The sequence below is a fragment of the Diceros bicornis genome, chromosome X (genome assembly GCF_020826845.1).
Source record: "Diceros bicornis minor isolate mBicDic1 chromosome X, mDicBic1.mat.cur, whole genome shotgun sequence".
NCBI lineage: Eukaryota > Metazoa > Chordata > Mammalia > Perissodactyla > Rhinocerotidae > Diceros > Diceros bicornis.
The window spans coordinates 67,133,796-67,158,531 of record NC_080781.1 but is presented as its reverse complement, the minus strand read 5'-3'; the positions used below and the strand labels follow the sequence as shown (position 1 = coordinate 67,158,531).

Genomic DNA, 24,736 nt, shown 5'->3' with positions numbered 1-24,736 from the left:
CCAGCAGTTGTGTACGTGCATTGTTTACCCTGGCTATCGTCCCAGCCCAGCATAGATGGCCAGTATGTCCCAGGCTGTGGTGCCCAAAGAGCCTTGGAATTTTAACACATTCCAACTATCTCCATGGGAGAAGGGCCAGTTCCCACCACAGAGAAAGCAGCTTTTATATTTCTTTTTGTGCTGGTGGCTGTAGGTCAATGGAGCAGCCAAACATGGTTGTACTCATGTCAAGACATTTTCGGCCGTGGCCGTCTCCATTAACCATAAGACACCATATGTATAGACAATGAACTTGGTACACAAGTATACAAGACACATCCAAGAACCCCAAATCCAATGACTACAATAATTACAAAACTATTTCGCAATAAAGGACCCAAACCCCAAGGTAACCAATCAAATAATCCCTTAGAATATGAAATATTATTAACTTGATCTTGCAAATCATGTACAGCATCAAAGATAACATTAGATAAGGTAACACCTAGGCCTAACAAGTTAGCTTGTAGAAGTCCAGACCAGCCCCCATCACGCAGGGTAGCAGAAGGCAGGGTAATAGAGAAATTATAGTTAGTTTTGTGTAATTGATCAGATATAGGCTTATATTGAGAAGTTGCTTGATGTTTCTGAGACCAAACTTCTCGGCCATTCATAGTCTAGGTTACAGGTCCCACTGGTGTCGAGCAGTTGGTCTAACAGTGCAGGTTCAAAGGTTGTCCTACAGAGACATTAGTTGGTGTGTAGGTCTGCAGCAGACATGGAGTCGCAGCATAGCATAGTGAGCACAGCAGGAATATCTATTTACGTAAAGAAACAGAATTTTTAGGAACATGATATAATTGTTTATTTTCTGGATACATAACTATGAGTGTTGCAGTGGGCCCTTGGGCCATTACTTCTGCGGCACGGGGAGCTGCATTGGGTGGGTGTGTCACCCACATTTTTGCTCCAGGTTTCCATCCATCTGTAGACCCAAATTTTTGTATTCCTCTTTCAGTTACTTTAGTTGGAGGCTGCCCTTGTGACACATTTGGAGTCAGGAGGGGAAGTACCAATAATTGTCCCATTTATTTTTTAGACTTTATAGTTAGTTAGCACTGTGTCACTACCATTATATAATATAAATTTTATTTTTTCTTGGTAATCTGGATTAACAACTCCTCCTAGTACATCAATACCTTTTGTTGCCAGTCCAGAGTGTCCTTTTAACAAACCAAAAGTGTTTTTGGTAAATTGTACCCCTATCCCAGTAGGGATTATAGATTGCTTCTTAGGGGGCAATTGAATAGAATAAACAGTAGATAAATTCAATCCAGCCACTTCAGCCGTGGCACGAAAGATGGTTTAGCAGATTGAGTCAAGGGCCAACAGGTTAAGGTTATAAGCTCATGGGTGGTGGCTGCCATTTCTGTAATGTTTGCTGGTAATAACCTTGATAGATGAGCAGTACTTAGATGGTTGTGCCACCCTTTTAATGAGCCATGACTGAGTTTTCTCAATTTTTGTTTAACTAATCCTTTTATTTATTTTATGAGGTCTGCAGCTTGGGGATAATAAGGTATATGATTAATATACTTTATATGATTTTTTTTTGTGTAAGTTTGAATCAACTTACCTGTAAAGTGGGAACTGCTGTCACTCTGAATCTGCCTTGGTGTTTCACAGCATTTTATGGCACTCTGTTGGGTGGCTGCTTTAGCCGGCATAGCTAATAAATAACCAGAATATGTATCAACAGCAGTGTAGGCATAAACATATCCACAAGAATTTGGCAATGGTCTAATAAAATCTATTTGCAAGGTATGGGCGGGAAATAATCCCTTTTGAATATGATTTAACTGTTGGCATGATGACATTGTTGTATTGCAGTGGCAATATCATCACGGGTGACAAGGATTCCCCTTTGTTGTGCCCACCTGTATGAAGTTTGTTTTCCCAAGTGTCCACTCTTTTTATGGACCCATCATGTTAAGCCTGGGTTGTGCATTGCATGACTTTGTATCAGCTGATCAGCATAAGAGTTATTATAACTTTTGTTTTGTAGAAATTAAAGAACTGTGAGCATCAACATGAAATATAGTAACAATTGTATTTTGGCACCATAATCATGTCTTTTTGTAAAAACTTTAATTTTGGCAGAAGTTTATCAAAAATATCAAAAGATTTTAAAATATTTGGTCAAATGGGAAATAATGCCTAGTTATTTATTTAATCAAGTTGACAACAGAAACAGTCAAAGGCAAACAGAGAGTTAAAACAGTCAAAAAACAAAAACAAAAACCTTAAGAGAGAGACTTCAGTCCTTTTGAACATAGGAACTTATCTTAACAAAACATAGGTGTTTTGTCTTTTATATAGACTTACTCAAAGGAACACCTTTTAATTTTTATATAAAGAGCAGACCAAAAGTTTAAGACAATTACGTTTATAAGAGAGAAAGCCAAATCCTAATTTTTCATCAGCCTACTTTAGCCAATTTGATCAATTTGATCATGTATAAAACTCCTCAGGGTTTTACTTTCATAAACCTTCTGTCACTTACTTTTTGTATTTAGAATTTGTCCCATGCCTTTTTTTTTTTTCTTAGTACTTTAGGACAAATTTATCTTTTTAATAAAATAAACAAAAATATCTCTATTTTGTATACCTTTTTTATGGACAACTTACATTTTGTTTTTTTTGTATATAGACTTTTCAGAAATATGTACTTTCTCATAGAAAATTCCTCAACATGTGTAGTATAGAACATGTTTATCAATAAACCCAAGTATCTTTCAGTTTTTCTGAGATAAGAAACCAAAGGCAGACAAATCTATGCTAGTAACCAACTTTTAATGTTTTATCTTATGTGGAAATGACCCAGAGACTCAATAAATTTTTATCAACTTAATTTAGTAAAACTCTAAAGCTTCAAGTTACCAAAAAGATTTTGGAAGCTGTTTTTGAAATAACTTTGTCTTTTAGAAGTCTCTGTGTATTAATTAAAGATTGCATTTCATCGTGAGAGGTTTTGAATCCTCTCTTTTAAGGGTGACCCTTAAGGTGGACTCATCTGAAACAGAGATTCTCCAGAATAGCCATTACAATTTTAAATTACTTAAAAAGTTTACTTATTTTTACTTGTGTAATTTTAGATCAGGAATTCCGGGGGAGTTGAAGTGGGGAAGCTCAGCAAGAGAGGAGAGAGGAGCAGCAGATTCAGCTTCAGCTGGTGGCATGTCTAGTAACTCTTTCAAAGAGGCAGTATAGTATTCCTGATTTTATTTAGAAACCTCAAAAGATTAAAATAGGCTTTCCATTGGTTGTTTAACTTTTTAGTTGGCTTTTTCCAATTGCATAAGCAAATACATCAGTTTTGGTAAACTGAAATTGCCCCATTTTGGTCATTTTCTCTGGAGTCTATGGAATATTGTGGCCATGTGGTGTTATAAGAAAAAAATATCTTCTTGGACATGGGCTCCTAGCTGAAGTCAGCCCATTTAGCCAAGAGGTGGCCCAGAGGGCTTTTCTTGGGGACACATGGAATTCCCCCCCTTCAAAATTACAAACATACAGAACAGACAGTCAAATGGGATCCCAAACAGAACAGATAGATGCATCTAACAGATTCTAGGTAAAAGTCCTACAATTATTCCCACTCCAATAGGGATAACCCTGCCTCTTAAAGAGATAGGATCCCAGATGGAGGGGAAGGGAGTTCTCGGTGTAAGCAAAAATAAACAGACAAACAAACAAATAATTCTAGAGCCTGTTTCCCTAAGAAAATGTGCCCAGGGTCAGCAGTGCTGGGTTAGATGGAAAGCACTGGGAGCAGTCCCTAGGGCAAATCACCTAAGCAGCTGCTGGACTGTTTCCCAGGACATCCCACCGGGCCCAGGGCCATTGAGCCACGGGCAAAGAGCCTCCCAGCTGGCTCGCCAAATTCTTATTGGATACATATTTAGGCTATTTGTCACATAAGAGGGGCCAAATAAAGCTAGAATTCCAGGCTCATGGCAAGGAAAGAGTTTCTATTTTGGGTGACATCAGCTGGGACTGTAAATCTGAAACTTCTTTTTTCAAAAGCACCTTCTCCCTTGTATTTTATCCTTATCTTCTATAGCCCAACGATAAGCAGTCAATAAACATCAATCTCCCCGTGCCAGAAAAGAAACATCGTCTCTCTCTTTTTTTTTTCCCCACCATCTGCAAAGCTTTGGTCACATCCAATGATTCATATCTCGCAGACGAACATCCCAAGATTCACATAATCCTGACCTATGAGCCCACTCCCCAGCCAGAGTGCAAGAAGGAGGGTCCTCCCATCCTGGAATTTCTTCCACCTTGGCTTCAGTTACCCTTGGTTTGAACAGGAAAGCCATCTCCTTAATCGAATCCTGCTCACAGCGCCAATTATGTTATGAGACGTTCGAGGATTCGATCAGAGATGTAAAAGAAACTTTTCACCCCAAACAAATGGACCGAAGGTATATTTTATTATATAGAGGATAAAAGGCGATAGATAGTCCACAAACAGATCCAAATAGGTCAAATAATAAGAGGGAAAAACACCAGCTCGATCAGAAAGGGAAACACCAGATTGGTTGAGATAGCAGCAGATTCAAATAGGTCATATAATGAGAGGGAAAAACATCAGATTGATCGGAAAGGGAAACACCAGATCAACTGAAGGGAAATGACACAAATCAACCAGAAAGAGAAACACCAGGTTGACCGAAAAGAGAACACATCAGATCGGTTACTCACAACATTCATGCCCCACTGCCGGGAGAATCCCTTCAATTGACATGGCTGGGCAGGAATCACACGTCCTGGGCAAGGCATCCCTTCCACAGGTGGAACTCTCACCAGGCCTCAGTTTCCAGCAGTTTATATAAGCAGTTACAGAATTTACAGAGCAAGCATTCAGTGTTCCCATGCACAAATGGTTATCAGTGGCATACGTGCACTGAGCCTCCTGGCTGTCGCCCCAACCCAGCAGTTGTGTACGTGCATTGTTTACCCTGGTTATCGTCCCAGCCCAGCATAGATGGCCAGTATATCCCAGGCTGTGGTGCCCAAAGAGCCTTGGAATTTTAACACATTCCAACTATCTCCATGGGAGAAGGGCCAGTTCCCACCACAGAGAAAGCAGCTTTTATATTTCTTTTTGTGCTGGTGGCTGTAGGTCAACGGAGCAGCCAAACATGGCTGTACTCATGTCAAGACAATGACTTGTCTTCTCTCTCTTTGTTATTCTTGCTAGAAGTTCACCAACCTTATTTTTTGTTTCACTGGTTTTCTCCATTGTTTTCCTATTCTAAAAATCATTAATTTCTTTCCTTATTATTTTCTTCCTTTTTGCTAGTTTTGAGTTAATTATGCTCTTCTTTTTCTAGTTTCTTGAGGCAGGAAGTAGATTATGGAATTGAGATCTTTCCTCTTTTCTAACGAAAGTTATTTAGTGGTATAAATTCCCCTCCATACAACGTTTTAATACTGTCTTACATATTTTGATAGCTGTGCTTACATTTTCTTTCAGATATACATACACACACACACACACACACACACACACACACGTATACATAATTTTCACCCTTGAGACTTTATCTTTGACCCAGGGATTATCTAAGAGTGTTGCTTAATGTCCGAGTGGTTAGAGACTTCCTTGTTGTTTTTCTATTATTAATTTTTAGTTTGAGTCAATTATAATCAGAACATATTCTGTATAATTTCAGTTGTTTTAAATTTATTGAGGTTTTTTTATGGCTAAGGTTTAATCTATCTTGGTAAATCTTCCAAATAGTATAGAAAATACCATAAAATAGTATGATATTTTATGCAGCAACAAAAGGAAATGAGCTATCAAGCCAGCAAAAAACACGGAAGAAACTTAAATGCATATTGCTAAGTGATCAAAACTACACTAAGATGTCACTTGACACCTGTTAGAACGGCTATAATCACCAAGACAAAAAATAACAAATGTTGGAGAGGTTGGGGAGAAAAGGAAACCCTCATACACTGCTGGTGGGAATGCAAACTGGTGCAGACACTATGGAAAACAGTATGGAGATTTCTCAAAAAATTAAAAATAGAAATACCATATGACCCAACTATCCCATTACTGGGTATTTATCCAAAGAACTTGAAATCAAAAACTCAAAGAGACTTATACAACCCTATGTTCATTTACAGCATTATTCCCCATAGCCAAGAAGTGGAAGCAATCCAAGTGCTCATCAACTGATGAATGGATAAACAAGTTGTGGTTTATATACACAATGGACTACTACTCAGCCATTAAGATAGACAAAATCGTCCCATTCACAACAACATGGATGGACCTTGAGGGTATCATGTTAAGCAAAATAAGCCAGACAGAGAAAGACAAACAACATATGATTTCACTCATATATGCAAGATAAACTAAGACACGGACAGAGACAACAGTTTTGTGGTTACCCGGGGGAAGGGGGTTTGGGGGTGGGCACAAGGGGTGAAGGGTCACATTTATATTGTGACTGACAATAACGTACAACTGAAATTTTGCAATGCTATATATAACCTATTATAACCTCAATAAAAAAAAATGAAATACCACTACACACCTATTAGAGTGGCAAAAATAATGTCAATACCAAATGCTAGCAAGGACACAGAGCAACAGGAACTCTCATTCATTGCTAGTGAAAATAAAAAATACCACAGCCACTTTGGAATATAGTTGGGCAGTTTATTACAAAACTAAACATACTCTTGACCCTACAATCCAGCAATCATGTTTCTTGGTATCTACCCAAAGGACCTGAAAACTTAGATCCACACCACAACCTACATACGGATGTTTATGATAGCTTTATTCATAAAGCTGTGGACTTTAGTTAATAATAATATATTGACTGCCAAAAATTGGAATCAACAAAGATGCTCTTCAGTAGGTGAATGGTAAATAAACTGTGATATGTCCAGACAATGGAATATTACTCAGCACTAAAAAGAAATGAGCTATCAAGTTATGAAAAGACATGGAGGAAGCATAAATACATATTGCTAAGTGAAAAAAGCCAGTCTGAAAAGGCTACGTACTATATAATTCTGACTACACGACATAAAAAAGGCAAAACTAGAGAGAGTAAAAGGATCAGTGGTTGCTAGGAGCTTGGGTGGCTGGGGGGGCAGAGGAGAGGGAAGCATGAATAAAGGGAGCACAGGGGAAACTATTCTATATGATATTGTAATATTGGATACATGACATCATGCATTTGTCAAAACCCAGAGAACTGTACAACACAAAAAGTGAACTTTAAGGTAAACCTTAATGTGTAGTCTTTAGCTATAAAGACTACAGCTAACAATAATATATGAATATTGGTTCATTAATTGTAACAAATGTACCACACTAATGTAAGATGGGCAAACTGTGTGTGTGACTAGGGGAGGGGTAGTATTATGAGAACTCTCTGTACTACCTGCTCAATTTTTCTGTAAATCTAAAACTGTTCTATAAAATAAAATCTATTACTTAAAAATGTTTTTAGTTTAAGAAAAATGAGAAGTAACTAACTAGTGGGGAGGAGAGGGACAGGCTATCCCCAGAATTATCCACAGCAATACTGAAATGCCACAGAAAAACAGAGCAAGTATAACAAAGTTCTGAGGGAAAGTAAGTGTGAACTAAAATTATGCCCAACCAAGTTGTTAAGTATAAACACAAAAGAAAGTCATTATCCAACTTTAAAATACTCAGAAACTAGAGGATCTATGAGAATTTTATGAAAGAAAATGCAATTGACATCGCTTCTGAAATTGAAATTGAAATAGCTACTAAAACTTCTATGAAAATGGAAATAACCTGGAATAGTTAAAGCAATTTTTCAGAAAGAAAATAAAGGTGAAGGACATAAACTACTTGACTTCAAGACTTACTAAAAAGCTACAGCAATCAAGAGTATGGTATTAGTAAAAGGAAAAAAAACATAAATCAATGGAACAAAATGGAACAGAACTAGAGCAACAAATATACAGGCAAATTATTTCTGACAAAGGTGTCAAGTCAATTCAATAAGAAAAGGGAAGTCTTTTCAAGCAATAATGCTGGAACAATTGAATACCCATATGCAAAAATAATAAGCATTGACCCTTACTTAATGCCCAATATAAAAATTAACTTGAAATGGATTAAAGACTTAAATGTAAGAAGTAAAATTATAAAACTCGTGGAGGAAAACACAGAATATTTTTCCTACCTTGGCACAGGTAAATATTCCTTACATAAAATACAAAAAGCACATACCATAAAAGAAAAAATTTATGAATTTTTTTTCATACAATTTCAATACAAAAATTCCTGATCTTTGAATGACATCCTTAAGAAAACCAAAAGGAAAACCAGAGAATGGGATAAAATATTCACAACACATATATCTGACAAAGGACCTGTATCTGGAAAATACAAAGAAACATTCTACCTCAATATTAAGACAAACAACCAAATTAAAATTATTTGATCAGACATTTCACCAAAGAGAATATAGATGTTAAATAACACACGAAAAGATACTCAACATCATAGTCACTGGGGAAATGCAAATTAAAATGACAAGATACTACTAAACACCTATTAGAATGGCTTTAAAAAAATCAAGTGCTAGTGAGGATCCAGAACATCTGAAAACTCTCATACATTTCAGGTGGCAAAGCAAAGTGGTAAAGCTTTTTTGGAAAGCTACAATATGACCCAGTAATCCTATTTCTAGGCATTTACCCAAGAAAAAATAAAAATATATCTGTACACCAAACTGGTATGCAAATATTCATAGAGGTTTTATTCACTGCCAAAAACTGGAGAAAACCAAAAAGTCATTCAACCAGTGAACGAATAAACACAGAAACTATAGTGCTGTCAGTTTTAAATTATTTGTATATTGTATCTAAATTGAAAAAAAGGAAGAAAGACAACTAACAAACTTGGAGAAAATATTTGTAATTTATTTCCGCATAGGGCCATATCCCTTTAGACACATAAAGAATTCTTTAAAACTGCAGGAAAAATTACCAAAAGTCCAACAGATAAATGGGAAAACAAGTAGCTACTTCTAAAAAAAAAAGCTACAAAGATGATATTTAAATGAGAAAATGTTCAAACTCACTCAAAATTTCTAAAAAATACAAATTTAAAAATCACTGGGATGCCATTCCTTACCACATTTGCAATATTTCAAAAATATGAAAATTGGGAAAACTGAATAAGATCAGTGGATTGTATCAATGTCAATTTCTTTCTTATATTTCCTACAGTTTTGCAAGATGTTACCACCGGGGAGAACTGGGTAAACAATACATTGAGCTCTCTCTCTATTATTTCTTATGACTATGTGAATCTACAATTATTTCAAAATAAAAAAGTAAATTTTTTAAAAAGAAGACACAGACCCTATTTCTACTGATCAAGATTTGACCTCAGGCATCCAAATTGGAAAGGAAGAAGTAAAATTGTCACGATTTGCAGATGACATAATTTTATACATAAAAAGCTGTAAAGACTCCACCAAAAAACTGTTAGAACTAAAAAATAAATTCAGTAAAGTTGCAGGGTACAAAACCAATACCCAAAAATCTGTTGCATTTTTATACACTAACAATGAACTATCAGAAAGAGAAATTCGGAAAACAATCCCCTTTACAATTGCATCAAAAAGAATAAAATACCCTGGAATAAACTTAACCAAGGAGGTGAAAGACCCGTGCACTGAAAACTATAAGACATTGATGAAAGAAACTGAAGATGACACAAATAAATGGAAAGATATTCTGTGCTCATGGATTGGAAGAATATTAACAAATCTATATTACCCAAACTAATTTACAGATTCAATGCAATCTCTATCAAAATTCCAATGGCATTTTCACAGAAATAGAACAAACAGTCCCAAAACTTGCACAGAATCACAAAAGATCCTGAATAGCCAAAGCAATCTTGAGGAAGAACAAAGCTGGAGGCATCATGCTCCCTGATTACAAAGCTATAGTAATCAAAACAGTATGGTATTGGCATAAAAACAGACACATACGTCAATGGAACAGAATAGAGAGCCCAGATATAAACCCATGCATATATGGTCAATTAACAACAAAGGAGGCAAGCATATACAATGCGGAAAGGACAGTCTCTTCAATAAAAGATGCTGGGAAAACTGGACAGCCACATGTAAAAGAAGGAAATTGGACCAATATCTTACCCCTACACAAAAATTAACTCAAAATCGATCAAAGACTTGAATATAAGACTAGAAACCACAAAAATCCTAGAAGAAAACATAGGTAGTAAACTCCTGGACATTGGTCTTAGTGATATCTTTTTGGATCTGACTCTATAAACAATGGCGACAAAAGCAAACACAAACAAATGGGACTACATCAAACTAAAAAGCTTCTGCACAAACAAGGAAACCATCAACAAAATTAAAAGGCAACCTACTGAATGGGAGAAGATATTTGCAAATCATATATTCGATAAAGGGTTAATATCCAAAATACATGAAGAACTCATATAATTCAATAACAAAAAAGCAAACAATCCGATTAAAAATGGGCAAAGGATCTGAATAGACATTTTTCCAAAGAAATACAGATGGCCGACAGGCACCTGAAAAGATGTTCAACATCACTAATCATCAGGGAAATGCAAATCAAAACCCCAATGAGCTAGCACCTCACGCCTGTCAGAATGGCTACTGTCAAAAAGACAAGAAGTACCAAGTATTGGCGAGGATGTGGAGAAAAGGGAACCCTTGTGCACTGTTGGTGGGAATTTAAATTGGTGTAGTCACTATGGAAAACAGTATGGAAGTTCCTCAAAAAAATTAAGAATAGAACTACCATATAATCCAGCAATCCCACTTCTGTGTATTTACCTGAAGAAAACAAAAACACTAATTTGAAAAACATATGCACTCCTATGCTCATTGCAGCATCATTTACAGTAGCCAAGGTATAGAAACAACCTAAGTGTCCATCAATGGATTAATGGATAAAGAAAATGTGATACACACACACACACACACACACACACACACACACACAGGAATACTATTCAGCCATAAAAAATAATGAACTCTTAACATTTGCAACATTGATGAACCTTGAGAATATTATGCTAAATGAAATAAGTCAGAGAAAGGCAAATACTGCATCATTTCACTTATACCTGGAATCTAAAAAACCAAACAAATGAACAAACAAAACAAAACTCAAAGACACAGAGAACAGATTGGTGGTTGCCAGAGAGGAAGAGGGTTGGGGGTGCGCACAATGGGTGAAGGGGATCAAGAGGTACAAACTTCCACTTACAAAATAAATCATGGGGATGTAATGTACAGCATGAGGACTATAGTCAATAATACTGTACTGCAAATTTGAAAGTTGCTAAGAAAGTAAATCTTAAAAGTTCTCATCACAGGAAAAACAAATGTTGTAATTTTGTATGGAGACAGGTGGTAAACAGACAATGTGGTCATTGTTTTGCAATGAATACAAATGTCAAATCATTATGTTGTACACTTGAAACTTATATTAATATAAGGTTGTATCTCAATTATACTTCAATTAAAAAAAGATTTAATCTCAGATATGACTCCAACAATGATGCAAAAATACACGTACTATAAAGTTAGTCACATCACTGAACACAACAGTGAAAAGACTGAAAAAAGTTTCATTAAGAGAAGCTTGGTTAAATATGGTAAATATGTATAAGGGAAAAATAAGAAGTCACTGCAAATATATGCATATACGTGCATCTATGCATTATGTATGCATGTGTGTGTGTGTATATATATATATACACACACGCACATGCAGGCACTTATGACCGTGGTTTGTTGTTAAATGCAAAAAACACAAATGGCACATTTGGTAAGATCCTACATTTGTTTAACATACACATATGTGCATATATATAAGGAAAACATTCAGTTGATGAAGCTGTGAGAACACAGGCACTCATACATGGCTGGAGTGAACGTAAATTGTACAGTAGTTTTGGAGTGATATTTGGCATTATTTTACAAAGCAGTAAAAGCAATTAATAACTCTTATAGAAGTCTAGCCTGTAAATATATCTTCAACAATACAAAAATATGTCTACACAAAGTTATTCACTGCAGCCTTGTTTGCAATTAGAAAACACTGGAAAGAATCTAAACGCCCATACACAGGAGATTAGTTAAATAAACTATAGTCCATCCAAACAATGAAGTACAATGCAGCAGTAAAAAAAGAACGAGGAAGATCTCTATGACCTGATACGGAGTAACTTCCAGGATATACTGTAAATGAAAAAAAAAATCAAATTCCAAAAGAATAGCTATAGTACACAACCTTTCACGTAAGAAAAAAATGGAGTCTACAAAAATATACATGTATCAGTTCATTTCTGCAAAGGAATTGCAAGGAGGATAAAGCAGAAACTACTAAGACTGGTTACTGCCTCGAGGTGGTTGGGACTGCAGCAATAAGAATCAAAGAATGGGGAAAAGGTATTAGAGATGAGGAAGGGACTGACACTTTGGAAACCTTTTTTGTATAGGCCTAACACTTGGAACCATGGCAATGTTTCACATAACCAAAAAATAAATATATATTTCAACCTAACCAGAATATGGGGTAAACCCCAAAACAGAATACAAAGAATAACAAAACTAACTGTAAAACAAATGGATAACATAAACAAATTGAACTGAGTGGATAAGAAAGGAATTGACTGAAGTAACATTAGAAACAGTATTTTTGACTATATACTGTAAGACTAAAGACAAACAGAACTGTACACAAATACTGTACTCAAGTTAGGAAATATGCTTCTCAGAGGGGTATGTCTTAGTAATTCTGAAATTCTTTGTTTCAGACATAAATATAAAAACAAAAAAAAATTCTAACATTCTAAAATTGAGCAAAGAAGTATATATATTAAGGATAATGAGAGTCAAGTTTCTCGCTTTCAAAAAAAGGAACTACAATTAAGAAAGACAGGAAGACTGGAAGAGAATTAACCCTGTGCTTTTAATTGGAATCAGATATATTAATATGAATTCATGGTTTTACATGAAACACACACAATCGCACATAAACACATACATACAGAAGGATACATATAGAAACAGGAACATCTATGTATATGAATATAAACATATACTTCCTAACTCTGTTGACTGAGAAGGCCTGGAAAGAGTAACAATGAACACACAAATATTGTTTTCTAAAAACCATTCTCTAACAACAGGAACCAGGATTCCTTAGAGAAATGGTTGATTCCAGAGTTGGGGTGGGGAAAAAACAAGACGTGCCTAGAAAATACTGTGGTGCTAGAAAGTAGAGCAATGCTCAAAAAGCATGGAGGCACAGTAAAAGGATACAGGAGCCAACCTGAAGGAAAGTCCAATGGCCAAACCTGAGAGCCATAGCAACAAAATAATGATAGTACTGAATTATAACCAAAAGAATGAAATAAATATTGATGAGTCCATACCAACATAAATATTTGATTAAATAAACAAAATGGGGAGAAGAGACAGCTCTTCCATGCAGAATTCCAATTAATAAACATAGAAGGAATAATGGAAAGTCAAAAGAACCATGAGACAGACACTAACGTAATCACTGTGGCAGCTAAGAATTATGGATGGATAAAGTCAGTGGGTGAAAGTATGATGAGAAACATGACATTTGCATAATCTCAAGTATATTCCCACAAGATACACATAAAACTGAAAGGGAAAAACAGTACCTTTACCATGGAAAACTAATATACTTGAACCAAGGGATCAAAGTTAACATCACACATATTAAGACATACTCACATCATGTACATATGATGCACAGAGAATAGCACAGCATTACTTCCATAGCATTATTGCCAAGATTGCACAACATGAATTAAGTCATAAAAAATGTCAACAAGACGACAGTTCTTGAAATTACCTGATAAAGATGTTAAAACAACTGTTATAAAAATGTTCAATCACAAATATTCTTGCAAAAAACATTGAAACAGAAAATCTTGTTAATAAATATGATATAAAGAAGAAATGGAAATTTTACAGTTAAAAATACAATAACTAAAATTAAAAAATAAATGGACAGACACAACAGCACAATGGAGATGGCAAAGGAACTTAAAAAGATAAATAGAAACTATCCAATACTAATAGAGAAAATATTGAACATAAATGTACAAAGGCTCAGGGAACTTCAAGACAATAACAGAAGGATAGGAGAAAGAGTATGGGACTGAAAATATTTGAAAAAATTAATGCCTGAAAACTTCTCAAGTTTGGCAATAAACACAGACCTACAGATTCAAAAAACTAAAAATACTTCAAAAGAAGATAAACACAAATCCACAGCCAGATACGTAATAAAATTGCCAAAAACTGAGGCCAAAGAAAATATTATACAGAGACAAATAAAATATTACCACATAAAGGAATAATAATTCAAATAACCAATTTCCCATCAGAAACCATGGAAACCAGAAGGAAGTGGCACATAAATTTAAATGGCTGAAAGAAAGGAACTGTCAACCTGAAATAATCTCCCCAGAAAAATTACTTGAAGGAATGAAAGTAAAATAAAGACATTTTCAGATGATGCAAACTGAGAGTATGTAGCCCGTGAAATCTTCTCTAAAAGAACTGCTACCAGAAATTCTTCATATAGAAAGGAAATACCAGAAGGAAACCTGAATCATCAGAAATGAGCAATAGAAATATTTATCTGGATAATACAATAGATTATTTATCTCTCTTGAATTCTTTAAAATTGTTTGAGGGATGAAAACAAAAGACAAACATTTTCTGACAGACTTTTCAATGTATGCCAATACAATATATAACAATTATAAAAGAGAGAAAGTTAAGAGACCTATAAGATGTTAATGTTTCTGTATTCCAAATTACCAGGTAAAATACAGACAGTGAAAACTTAAGCATGTATTGTGTAACTCCCTAAAGCAAACACTAAAAAAGACTATATAAAAAGATATAGTCAAAAATAACAATAAAATTAAAATGTAAAACTAAAAAGTATTCAAATAACCCAAGAGAAGGCAGAAAGGGGGGGAAGAGGAACAAAAAAGGAACAAATAGAAAACAAAGAATAAAGTAGCAAACCTAACCCCAAACATATCAATATTTACACTGAACGTAAATGACCTAAGCACCAAAATTCAACACAGAAATTGTCAGAATGATAAAAAAAAACCCTAAACCATGACACAATATTCTGTCTAAAAGAAACAGACTTCAACTATATTGATACAGGCAGAATAAAAGTAAAGGAATGAGAAGATATACACCATGCAAACACCAACCAAACAACAGGACTGGCTATATTTATTAAAGACAAAAATAGATTTCAAAGCAACGAAAATTACCAGGGATAATAAGGGGAATTACATAATGATAAAATGGTCAATTCAACAAGAAGCCACAGCAATGCTAAATGCACAGCATATGCACCTAACAGAGCTTCACAATACATGAAACAAAAAGTGACAAAATCAAATAAGAAATAGACAAATCAACAAGTATACTTACAGACTTCAACACTTCTCTGTCAGTATTAGACAGAATTAACAGGCAGAAAATCAGCAAAAGTATAGAAGATGGAATGAGATCATCAACCAAGGAAATCTTTTCAGTGGTTATACAACACTCCACACAATAACAGCAGAATTCACATTCTTTTTAAGTACATATTGAACACTGAAATAAAGCAAAGCATAACATACATTAAAAAAATTGGAAGTATAAAAAGTATTTTCTCAAATCATAATATAATTAAACTGGAAATTAATACCAGAAAGATGATAAGAAACTCCCTAAGTAGCTTAAAATTTAAAAATCAATTATACTTTTCATTCTCAGAAGTTGAAATCTTTTTTGTATCTTTCATACTTCAACTTAACATTTTCAGTCTTTGCTCTACACTCATAATAACTGTTTTAAAGTCCTTAAACCATTAATTCTATCATCTTTGTCATTTCACAGTCAGCTTCAATTGATGGATTTTTTCTCCTCATATTTTCCAGATCTTTGCAGGCCTGACATTTTTTTTTCAAATCTTCTTTATTCACTATTCAAAGTAAAACTTTTGTTACCATCCCACTCTTTTCCAACATATTGGTAATCAAAAATTATTGGCATGGGATAGTTGTGCAATCCAACTAAAAAATAGGCAGAAGATCTGAATAGATATTTTCCAAAAAAGACATGCATATGGCCAACAGGTACATGAAAAGCTCAACATTATTAATCAAGGAAATGCAAATCAAAACCACAATGAGATATCACCTCACACCTGTTAGAATGTCTGTTATCAAAAAGACAAGAAAAAACAAGTGTTGGCGAGGATGTGGAGAAAAGAAAACGCTAGTGCGCTGTTGGTGGGAATGTAAATTGGTGCGGCCACTATGGAAAACAGTATGGATGTTACTCAACAAATTAAGATAGAACTACCATATGATCCAGCAATTTCACTTATAGGTATTTTAACCAAAGAAAATGGAAAAGATACATGCACCCTCATGTTCATTGCAGCATTATTTACAATAGCCAAGCTATGGAAACAACCTAAGTATCCATTGATGGATGAATGCGTAAAGAAATTGTGGCATACACACACACACACACACATACACACACACACACACAAAATGGAGTATTATTCAGCCATAAAAAAAAGAATGAAACTTTGCCATTTGCAACAGCATGGATGGATCTTGAGGGCATTATGCTAAGTGAAATAAGTCAGAAAGAGATAGACAAATACCATACGATCTCTCTTATATGTGGAATCTAAAACAAACAAAAAAACAAAAAAACCAAGCTCATAGAGAACAGATTGGTGATTGCCAGAGGCGGGGGGAGGGGGGGGTTGGAGAAATGGGTGAAGAGGGTCAAAAGGTAAAAAGGAAAAAAAAGAAATTCAATACTGAAAACCTATTTGAAACCACAGCTCTGTGGCCATCTTGACGGATATAAAATAAATTGTTTGTATGAAATAACATTAAAGAGGAAAAATGAAATATAAAATCGTATTTTTAAGTAACAGATTAATTATAGTAACTGTAACTATGCAGAACGCTTATATGTACATTAGTAAAGAGATTATTTTGAATAATAAAAATGGTTTAATATTTATTATTTTTGATAAATTTAAGTTTGGAAGAAAATTAGAATAGAAGAAAGAGATGTGCATAAAGATTCAATACAAAAAATTACTGGCATAAGGGGCCAGCCCGGTGTCGCAAGCGCTTAAGTGTGCGCACTCCGTGGCGGCGGCCCAGGGTTCGCCGGTTCGGATCCTGGGCGGGCACCGACGCACCGCTTGGCAAGCCATGCTGTGGCAGTGTCCCATACAAAGTGGAGGAAGATGGACATGGATGTTAGCCCACGGCCAGTCTTCCTCAGCAAAAAGAGGAGGATTGGCAGATGTTAGCTCAGGGCTGATCTTCCTCACAAAAAAAAAAAAAAAATTACTGGCATAAGATCATTATAGTTTTTCTCAAATCAGTAAGCAATATTTTTGTTCAGTGGCCTTTTATTTCTGCCTTTCAACTTGGTGAAATGGTAAGATGCAAAAAGAATAATTTTATCCCATGTTTAAGAGAAAAGCTATAGCATAAAATCTTTTTTCAATGACTGTTAATGAGGGAGTGGTGGTAGCATAATTTAGAGATATAGATACAACAGATGTTTGTTTAAACTAGGGGTAAGCAAACTTTTTCACTAAGAGGCAGTTAGTAAATATTGTAGGCTTTGCAGGCCACATAGTCACTGTCATAACTGCTCAATTCAGCTGCTGTAGCATGAATTACCCACAGACAATACACATACAGATAAGGATGGTTGTGTGGCAGTAACACTATTTATGGACCCTGAAATTTACACTTCACATGATTTTCATGAGTCGAGAAATACTATTCTGCTTGTGAATGTTTTTAAACCACTTAAAAATGTAAAAACTATTTTTAGTTTGTTGGTCATACAAAGTCAGATAACACGCCAGATTTGACCCACAAGCCACAGTTTGAAGAGCTTTGTGCTAGGCCAAAAAAACAACTCAAATTTAACAGGACTCAAATCAGACAGAGTATGTTCTCCAATACAGTGGAATTAAAAAAGAAATCAAAAGAAAAAGAAAAATTTGGAACTCCACAAATATTTGAAAATTAAACACTACACTTCTGTATTACCCATGAGTCAAAGAAGAAATCACAAGCAAAATTAGGAAGTACTATGAACTGAATTATAATAAAATCACAATGTATCAAAATGTATGGGATGAGAGGGCAACACCAAAAATGGTGGAGTGGGGAGCTCCTAGGATCCATCCTTCCACTGAAACGATTAAGCTGGCAAAAACTATAAGAATCAACTTTTTCAGAACTCTAGAATCTAATCAGAAACTTACTACAACCAGGACAGTGCTTAATAAAGAAAAGGGCTGCAAATTTTGTCATTTAAAGAAATCTTATCAGGTCACTGGTTGACAACTGAGATAATGGAATGGAGACTTTCGTGACCATATTTAACCAGGAATACAGTCTGCAAAAAAATAGTTTAGAAAAGCCATTAAACAAATGGATGACTGCAGCCCACAATAAGCAACAGCAGCAAACCCTGGGGAAGGGAAGAATACTCTGATTTCCAGAGCCACCATATTACGAAATGCAAAATGCCTACTCTTCAACAAAAAATTATTAGGGATGTAAAGAAACAAGCAAGTATGGTCTATGCACAGAAAGAAAAGGAAATTAACAGAAAGTGTCCCTGAGGAAACCCAGCCAATAGACTTATTAGAAAAATCAACATTCATAAATACGCCAAGAGCTAACAGAAACCATAGGCGAAACTAAAGGAAACCAGGGGAACAGTGTATCAATAAACAGAAAAATCAATGAAGAGATAGAAATTACAAAAAGGAACCAAAGCTGAAAAGTATAATAAATGAAATAAAGAAATCACTGAATTTTAGAGGAGTTCAACTTAAGATTTCAATAGGCAGAAGAAAGAATAAATGACCATGAAGATAGGTAAATTAAGATTATCCAGTCTGAGGAGTGGAAAGAGAAAAAAATGAAGAAAAATGAAAAGAGTCTAGGAGACCTACAGACAGCATCAAGTGTACCAATTCATGCAAAATGACAGGTCCAGAAGAAAAGGAGGGAGAGAAAGGGGCATAAAGAATATTTGAAGAAACAATGGTCAATCTACATATCTTAAAAATTCAATGAATCCCAAAGAGAATAAACTCAGATCCACACTGAAATGGAGTACAATCAAACTGCTGAAACCCAAGAAAAAAAAGAAAATCTTAAAGCAAGAAAAGAGAAGTAACTCATCATCAGAAACCATAGAGGCCAGAAGGCAGTGGAATGACATATTTAAAGTGCTGAAAGAAAAATGCTGTCAACTAACAAATCTGTATCTGACAAAACTATCTTTCAAAAATAAAGAAAGAGATCAACTTACGGCATTACAGTATGAGGAGTTTGAGTGACCTGCTCCCCACTGAAACTGATGAAAACTATTTAAAAAAAAAACAAAACCCACAACCATTTAAAGCCTCTAGAAATGATTGTAAGGACAAATAGCAAATGATGAAATATCGATACAAGAACACCTTCAAAAATTTGCTAAGAAAGGTCTGTGGCATTTCAACCAAGACCACTCACACTCCCTCCCTCTCTCATCTTAACTCAAGGAGGGGGAGACTCCACTCAAGATTCCTGCAACCAAGAACACAGGGCTCCCTCTCCCCCAAGGTCCCATTCAGAGGGCTTTCTTCCCAGGAGAAACAAAGTAACAGTTTCTCATCCAACCCTCAGCTGCCTGTTGCTAGGGCTGAGTGTGGTTGATAGGTAAGGATTCCCTTCTGCTGCCTAGCCCTCACTGGTGGAATGTGGGCTTTAATTGGGTGTGGTGCATGGAGATGACTGGGGCTCTGATCACCCTTGCCTTGGGTTGTGAGGAGAGAGAGTCAAACTGAGAAGACCTCTCCCTGCACCCTCCCCTCCACCAAGCACTCAGCTAATAGAGCAGAACTGTCAGAAAGAAATTTGCCATTGTCCCTAACCCCACCTCCAGAGACCAGGCTCAGAGCTTTTGCTTGAGGGAAGAAGCAGACATTAAAACAGATAGCTGACTTCATTTGCAAGAGCATGGAGAAAGTCAAGCCTAGAGGAGTCCTGAAAAAACAGTGAGGTTGGAGGGACAGGCAATTAGGAGAAGATTCAAAACACAGGCTAAACTGTAGGTCAGTTAGTTTGCAGGAGAGAACTGGAGAATAAAGCAACTGGCAGGAGCCCTCCCGGGGTCAGAACAAATATCAAACACTAATCTCAGAAACCATTCTTTCAAAAGACCCACAATTTGATTGCATTAGTTTTCAGAGTAGTTTATGCCTCAGGGCATTGTGGAAAACAATTAAACAATCAGTTCACAGTAAGTGGAGTTTGGCTGCTGGGTGTGGTCAGAGAAAGACAGCCTTAACAAAACCACTATGACCCCACAGTGATTGTGGGCATATTCAAATTGCACCTCTCTAAGGAGCAACATCAGGGGACTAACCTTGTGGGAAAGGAGACTACAATGAAATACCACTTCACACCCACTAGGATGGCTATAATTGGATAAATTAGCCAATTTAGATAACGACAAGAGTTGGTGAGAATGTAGACAAGTTAGAGCCCTCATACATTGCTGGTGTTAGTGTAAAATGGTGCAGCCACTTTGGAAAAGAGTCTGGCAGTTTCTCAAACAATTAAACATAGAGTTACATATGACCCAGCAATAACACTCTTAAGTATATACCTACAGAAATGAAAACAAGTCTACACAAAAACTTGCACATAAGTGTTTTAGCAGAATTATTCATAATAGCCAAAAGGTGGTAACAATCCAAATGTCCATCAATGGATGAACAGATAAACAAAATGTGGTACTATGGAACGATATTCAGCCATAAATGGAATGAAGTACTGATACATGCTACAACATGGATAAACCTTGAAGCATTATGCTAAGTGAAAGAAGCCAATCACAAAAGACCACATATTATATGATTACATTCATATGAAATGTTCAAAATTAGGAAATCTACAGAGACAAAAAGTAGATTAGTGGTTGCTCAGTGCTGGGGAAGTGGAGTTCCAGGGGGTATGTGGTTATGGCTAAAGCACATGGACTTCTTGGGGTGAGGAAAATGTTCTAAAATTGATTGTGATGATGGCTGCACACATACTAAAAACGATTGATATGTACACTTTAAATGAGTGACTTGTATGGTATGTGAATTATATTTCAATAAATCTGTCAAGAGAATCGAAAGGAGAGATTAAGACATTCCCAGATAAACAAAAGCTGAGGGAGTTCATTGCTAATAGACCTGCCCTACAAGAACTGCCACAGGGAGTTCTTCAGGCTAAAATGGAAGGATAATAGTAACTCAAAAGTATATGAAGAACATGGGTAAAGGTAACTACGCAGATAAATATAAAAGCCAGTGTTACTGTATTTTTGGTTTGTAACTCCTCTTATTTTTTTCTATATGACTTTAAAAGAAATGGACAGGCTGATCCTAAAATTCATATGGAATTGCAAGGGGCCCTAAATAGCCAAAACAATCTTGAAAGAGAAGAACAAAGTTGGAGCACTGACACTTCCCAATTTTAAAACTTACTACAATCTACAGTAATCAAAACAATGTGGTACTGACATAAGGATAAGACAAAGAGACAAATGGAATAAACTTGAAAGACCATAAATAAACTCATACATCTATAGCCAACTGATCTCGACAATGGTGCCAAGACCACTCAATGGGGGAATGAACAGTCTCTTCAACATACGGCACTGGAACAACTGGCTATGCACATGTAAAAGAATGAAGTTGGACTTCACATCACATACAAAAATTAACTCAAAATGGATCAATAACATAAATATAAGAGTTTAAACCATAGAACACTTAGAAGAATACATAGAAAAAAATCATGACCTTGGATTTGGCAAAGAATTCTTAGATTTGACACCAAAAGCACAAACAACAAAATAAAAAATAGATAACTTGGACTTCAAGTTTAAAAAATTTGTACACCAAAGGACATTATCAAGAAAGTGTAAAAAACACCTACAGAATGGGAAAAAATTCTGCAAATCACATGTAACAGTCTACTATACAGAATATATAAAGAATTCTTACAACTCAACAACAAAAAGACAAACACCACAATTAAAAAATGGGCAAAGGACTTGAATAGATATTTCTGCAAAGAAAATATACAAATGGCCAACAAGTACATGAAAAGACGCCCCAAATCATTAGTCATTAGGGAAATGCACATCCAAACCACAGTGACATACCACTTCAAACACACTAGGATGGTTGTAATTTTTTAAAAAACCAAAACCAGGAAATAACAAGTATTGACAAGGAAGTATCGTAATTCTATGTTTAACTTATGGAGAAATCGCCAAAATATTTTCCACAGCGGCTGTACCATTTTATAGCCCAACAGCAACATATGAGGGTTCCAATTTCTCTACTTTCTTGCCAACACTTATTTCCTGGCTTTGGTTTTTTTAAAAATTAGATTTTGCCCTCAATTTAGAAGAAATTTCAATTGGCCGCCACTACTGTAATCCAGATAACAGGCACTTAAAAATTCATTTTTTATTGACTTTTCTTTTTTAAATTACTCTTCAAGATTTATAAAAAATAACATATGTCAGAAGAAGTTCATATGTCACAAAAGTTTAAGAAATGTCTGGGAAAAATAACCACTGTTTAAAATAAATAGTTACCTCTGGGGATGAGGAAAGAGAGAGATGCAATCAGGGACGCATACACAAGAACTTCAACTATAATGGTAATGTTTTATTTATTTATTTTTTGATTCGTTGGTGAGAACAGAGGTTCATTGTATTATTCGTTATACGCCTGTATACGTCTTAAGCATTTCATAACATATATAGAAAGCCCCCCAAAAAAGACAAAGAAAAGACAGTTAATCTTACATGCTTTCCTCACCCCCCCACCACCAAAAACATAGGATCATACTAGATAGAGTACTCTGCAACTTACTTTTCTCATAACAATCCATTATAGCATTCTCTAGATCAAACGAGGTAAATGTTTCCACAGCTGCAAAATATTTCATAATATAAATGTCCCACAATTTATTCAAACATTCTCCTATTCATGGATATAGAGGTTGTTTCCAGTTACTTATCACAAAAACAAAGCTGGAAAGGCATCTTTGTACATGTGCCGTTATATACTGGTACTTTTATTTCTGTAGGATGGATTCTAAAAAGTCATACTACTAGTTTCCAGTATTTAGTCAAGTGATATCTGTATTTTTTATTTCCCTAAATCATGCCAGATTACTTTTTCAAAAGGTTGCAGCAATTCATACTCTCCAGCAACTTATGAGTGAGATATGGCCACTTCTTAACTGAAATTTCTTTTAACCATATAAGCATTTAACAATAGATTAGATGTAATTTTTTACTGTCTTCTCCATATAGTAAACACGTTACGCTTAACATAAATTTTTCACCAAGAGATTTAACATGGGAAATCTAGCTCTTTTTTTACTCATTGAGTAATCAAGCTGAGAATTCACAAAATAATGTAGCAATTTTCCCAATGATTACCTGTATACATACATACACAAACACACACCTCTACCTCTGAGATGCTTCCGGAACAAATATTAATTATTATATGCCCACAAGTCCTCATTTGGGGTATAGAAAGGTTATCATAAAGGGCATAGAAAAAAAAATTTTAATCTAGCCCATAATGAATGTTACAAACTGATTAGTTTATCAAAACTACAAAGTTTGCACGCGAAAGGCAGCAGGAAGTAAATAAGGAAGAGTAGGCCTAACAGGTAAGGCTGGTCCTGAAAGCGCTCTGGGGAGACAGAATCTTTCCTTTTTGGGCAGCACGGTGTCAATAAAAACCCATGTAAAAAGGAAAACGACCCAGAATCCCTCCTAGGAGCCAGTTTCCGCAACCACCTAGCCTCATCAGTGGTGGTAAGGTGACTAAGGAGAGAGAAACTATTTTCCGATATTTTGAAGAGAGGCGAGACAGAAAAATGAAATACAGGCCGGCTCCTCCCCCCACTCAGGCTGGCCACGCGATCCCGAAGTGCGTAGCCTTGCTAACGGCCACTTTTCTAGCCGATGTGAGGTGCTGCACTCACCACAACACAAAAAATTGGCGAGTTTCTGGACTTTCTTTAGTAGTTTCGTCCTTTGGCAGCCTTTCCACACTTCGTATGCCGCTAGCACTTGCCTCCTGTGCAAACGCCGCCATCTTAGCTCTTAGATGAGCCCTGGGCGATAAAAGCCTGGTGGGCGTCACAGCCAAATAGGCCCCGCGCCCAGCCGCCGTGCACTACTCAAATGGCTCCGCCGGCAACGTGACCCAGCCGCCCTGCGGCCCCTCCCCCAGTTTTCCTGACCGGTTGCATTTCCTCTCACAGCCGTTCTCTCTGTTGAAATTCCCTCGTTCTTCCTCCTTTTCTTTCCCTTCATTTCTTTTCTCTTTTTCTATCCAATATTTCTTTTACTTCTGCCCCGACACCTTTCTTCTGTCCACATTTGTAGATGTCTCTCGTTCTCCTCACAAATGTACAGCATTTTATAATAGACAAACCTGTCTTTATGTTATTTTA

General features: G+C 35.8%; 1 long non-coding RNA gene across 3 annotated transcripts; it reads right to left on the bottom strand.

Moving 5' to 3' along the window:
• Positions 1-24,420, bottom strand: LOC131401147 (uncharacterized). Of its 3 annotated transcripts, XR_009217577.1 has the most exons (5): positions 24,263-24,420; positions 23,131-23,190; positions 15,579-15,746; positions 1,616-1,708; positions 1-797 (listed from the first exon to the last, which is right to left on the bottom strand). It is a non-coding gene; the product is annotated as an uncharacterized LOC131401147 (long non-coding RNA). The 3 variants fall into 3 exon arrangements; XR_009217576.1 differs by lacking the exon at positions 23,131-23,190 and having other exon boundaries at positions 3-797; positions 24,263-24,418; XR_009217575.1 differs by lacking the exons at positions 15,579-15,746; positions 23,131-23,190 and having other exon boundaries at positions 6-797; positions 24,263-24,412.
• Positions 24,421-24,736: the final 316 nt, after the last annotated feature.